We start from the raw sequence: 4,766 nt of genomic DNA, 5'->3' as shown, positions 1-4,766 counted from the left end.
TAATGTTTAAATAAAGCCTTATTAGTTTGTCTGTTTTGCACATCCTCCTATCAGGCACTAAACTGTTTTGTTGTAGATATTATTTACAGTATCTTCTTGATATTTTCTATTCTATATTTATATCATTGACCTTCTACTTTCCCACTATTTTGTATGTACTCTTAATATTTAAATGTTTTCATCAAATATAACACATTCAAAAGTGCTTTACAAAAATGAAAGACATTAAGAAAAATGCATTTTAAACAGTCATTAAAAAGCAACATAATCTTCCTGCATTGCAATTACTCCAAACGTGTAATAACGTGCTTTAACCAGTAGGAGGTGCGGGTTAAAAAACTGTCAAGTTTAAAGTGTTAACAAAATAAAATATATTGCTGTTTCTGGTTTAGTTTACGACGGATATATGTTGTTATTGTTTTGATATTTGTAACAAAAGCGATGGAAAAAACCCACAGTAACACAGAAAAGATGGTCTTAACAGTCTGACCCAGCGGTCTAGTAGTTAATAAAAAACAATAATATCAAAACAGATTATTACTACTAACTTTATTGTGAAATTAAAACAGAACGGTAAAAGAATAGTTTCCGGTCTATTCTGATGCCCGATCTCTGTAGATAAATAAAGAACTACGATAGATGTGTAATATTTAATGCAGCCAAACCATTTATTACAATGCATTAATGTGATGACTTTCAAAGAGTAAAGCAAGCACTGCTGAATAAAGTATGATTTTATCTTTTACGAAACGTGTTTTTTCATATGGAATGCAGTTGGAGGTCAACCAATCACAGAGCTTGAGGACTGATCACGGGGTTTGTCAAACAGAGCACATGGTGTAGTCCCAAACGATAGCTGAGGATTCTGGGTAGTGTAGTGTCTTCTGCCATCCAAAAACTCCGAACAAATATTCGTTTCTCCGAATCGAAGGGGAAAATACAAAAGCATTGTACACAATTTAAACCAATCAATGTTGTGTAATTAACAAGGATAATCTGGTGTTTTTGAGTTGATGAGTAGTGCAGATATCACTGTAAAATCAATCGACTGTAAGGAGAATACTTACTTCCGGGTGTAAAATTCTCCGTTATCCAATGGGAATGGATGCTCGTAATACAATAAAGGGGACATGATCATTATCTTTTAAATAACGTTAACTAAAGGGAACAATCTATTGACACAGCTGAAGCTCTGGCCTTCCTTAAAAACTAACTAATTTAATACAAATCACAGTTGTATTACACACAATGCACTGTTTTTTGAGAACAAAAATGCGTAACTAATGCACCATAATACATTCTGACGACAAATAAAAATTATTATGAATACAAATAAAATAAAAGAAGCCTCCCGTGAGTTACTACAAGCTATAAAGTAGATTTAAAAAACGTTTTATAGAATAAAAGCTCACTGCGGGACGTTGTAGAAATGCGTGTGTGCACCACGAAAAAAGAGCCTCATTCACTTTACATTGGGGTTTTTTGCGTGGTGCCGACACGTACATGTAACAGAATGCGTGACTCCACCACGCAATGCGGTGTTAAGGTTGCGTGGTGGAGTCACGCATTCTGGTGAGATCAGGTTGTGTTAGATATAGGAAACTGTGACGGCCCCTACACACGGCGGCGTGCGTTGAATCTTGCTGGCGGGCATGTCTGACACTCGACCAACAACCAATCACATCAATCTCCTGCCCCAGACACACAAGCAGCGGTTTGATTGGCTCGAGCAGGGGTGCCCAGCCTTTTTTGAACCGAGAGCTACTTTTAAAGTCGCCAGTCTGCCGAGATCTGCCAGTCCAAATAGAGAGGCATTACTGACAGCCTGCTACCAGGTGAATACACACTTCTACTTGTATAAAACTGACCTTTGTACGATTAATACTTCATAAAACACTGCAGATCCTTTATCTTACCTCTTTCTGATCTACACACATACAAGTATTGAACTGAAGTTACACAACAGTGTTGTTGATACAGAGTTGGAGTTTATTCACACGTCATTACAGTGGGTAATGTTTTCAAGAAGCATTGAACAGTGCTACCTCATATGACACGCAAGCAACACTAGTTTCTTTACAGGTTGATTTAGGCCCTTACGGTTCCAGCTGATGAAGTTGACCTGGCAGCCATACACCCCAGGGCGGGCAGATGGAGTCGTCATTGAAGATTTCTTACTGAAAGAATGGAGAGCTGAAGTGCAAGCTGGTCATAGATTAAGGTGCTAAAATATTGCCGTACTCTGGAGCAAAAACAAAACTGACTATAACACACAAAAAAAGAAAACATTTATCACACATTGTTCTCCCCATGTTCCCAAAGCTTAACAAGCTTTCCTCTAACCGCCATTACCTCAATATCTAACCACGTTCGGTCCTTATAACAGAATGTGCTTATCCAGCAGTGAACTCCTCTATTAAAAACAATAATCACATAAAACAAGACCCAAAAGACGTGTGCAAAATAATTGTAATGGGTATTTTGCTCAAAGATAAACCCTCTCACAAATACGTGTTGCTTCTCTGCTGTCTATCTGATCTTGGGAGCACCGGTTACTATGAGCAGTGAGACAAGATGCTTTAAACATGAGCAGATACATTCATGGAGTAGTTACTGAAGCTAAACTCGAACTGAAGCAACCGGTGAACAAGACAGACCTGCAGGAGGAGGTCTCAGGGAAAGAGTCTCAAAAGATCCCGTGAATGAAAAGTCTGTTTAAACGAAGAAAGAAATTAAGACCCTCACACGAGTCAAGACACAAGCAGCGTCCTTCTGGAGACACATGACTCTAGAGCACAAACAGTCAGTTATCCCGGCTCAAACAGCGTCCCTGCAGAGAGCGGTTCCATTCAATTCAATTCAATTCAAAACCTTTATTTATCAGGTAAAATCCCATTGAGATCAATGATCTCTTTTTCAAGGGAGACCTGCAGCAGTAGGTTCCACAAGAAGACATAAACAACAGAACAACAAAAGGACATCATACAGCAAAATGTACAGGGATTACAATTTACATATTTAACCACAAGTACAGGTACCAACAGCATCTGATTGTGTAGCATCCAACCGAGCTTTAAAAACATGTAGTGGTGCTAGCTTGGTAATTTTCCATTATTTTTGCAGACTGTTCCATGTTAGTGGAGCTGCACATCTAAAAGCTTTCTTCCCTAAGACAGTCCTAGCACTTGGCACATTTAATAAAACCACAGCATGCGATCTCAGGCAATAAGTACTTTCAATTCGCAGAGAGATCAGGGAGCAGATATAAGATGGTAGTTTATCCAACATGGCTTTGTAAATGAAAAAGTACCAGTGACTGAGCCTCCGTACAGTAAGTGATGGCATAACCGCCTTGGCATACAGGGTACAGTGATGCGTAAGTGCTTTACAGTGTGTCACAAATCTGAGTGCACTGTGATAGGCAGCATCTAACTTGTCCAGGCAATGGGCAGGTGCATTCATATACATCAGATCACCAGAGTCCAGCACAGGTCAAAGGTCACAGAGCCTTTTCCTGGCCTCAAGCGAGAAACAGGACTTGTTCCTGTAGAAGAAACCTAGCCTAACCCTCAGCTTTTTAAGCTTCATTGACATGAAGTTTAAAAGTGAGACAATCATCAAGCCAGATACCCAGGTATTTATAACTGGTAACCACTTTGAGTACTTGTCCTTGCGTAGTAACAATATCTAAAGCAGGCTCTGGTGTCTTTTTAGCTTTAGAAAAGAACATTACCTTGGTTTTATCAACATTTAAAAGAAGTTTAGTTCAGAGAGCTGAGTCTGAATAATGTTAAAAACAGCCTGTAATTTAACACCAGCCTCCTGAATGGAGGGACCTGCACAATACATCACGGTATCGTCCGCATAGAAATGTAAAGTAGCTTCATCCACATTTTCACCTAAACTGTTGATATGGAGAATAAAAGTGGTCCTAAAACAGAACCTTGAGGAACACCATTAGCAATGTTTAACCACTCAGAAGACAGCCCATCAAAGTGAACACATTGGGACCTTTCAGAGAGGTAGTTCACAAACCACCCACTGCATGGCTGGATATGCCGATACTGAGTAGCCTCTGCTTTAAGATGTGATGATCGACGGTATCAAACGCTTTGGATAGGTCAATAAATAGAGCTGCACAACTCTGCTTATTATCTAAGATACTCGTAATATCATTCACCACTTTCATTGTGGCAGTGATGGTGCTGTGTTGCTTTCTGAAGCCTGACTGATGTTTGGACAGGATCTCATTTGTACATAAAAACTCCTTTACCTGTTCACTCACTAAGCGTTCGAGCACCTTAGCCAGAACTGACAACTTAGAGATTGGCCTGTAGTTATTTAATAAGGTGGCCTCCCCTCCTTTTAGCAAAGGCAGTGACATACGCTGACTTCCATACTTTTGGAATTGCGTTTGTCAAGCCCTTGGGTATATTTGCAGTTTTCCCCGCTTGAAAGGGATGGTACAGTCCAGGAGGTTTTCACTTTCACTCAATGACCACAACTTTGTTTCTTTTGAGTTCTTCTTTGGTCTTTGTTGTTGCAGCTTATGTTGGAAGTTGTAGGTAAAAAACCTTAAATGATAATTACTGTAAATACAATGCACATCAAATAACAAATGAAAAAAGACATGCTTTACATATACTTTGTAACACTTGTGAATATTGTTCTAAACAGTTTTTAACTTATGCAGTCTCATTAAAATCAAATATAATAGACTGAATTCTTCGCAGCAGGCAAACCGTTTTTACCAATCTACATCTCAA

This window comes from Gymnodraco acuticeps, unplaced genomic scaffold (assembly GCF_902827175.1).
Source record: "Gymnodraco acuticeps unplaced genomic scaffold, fGymAcu1.1, whole genome shotgun sequence".
NCBI classification, from domain to species: domain Eukaryota; kingdom Metazoa; phylum Chordata; class Actinopteri; order Perciformes; family Bathydraconidae; genus Gymnodraco; species Gymnodraco acuticeps.
The sequence above is the reverse complement of the archived record's forward strand: the minus strand, read 5'-3'. Positions refer to the sequence as shown.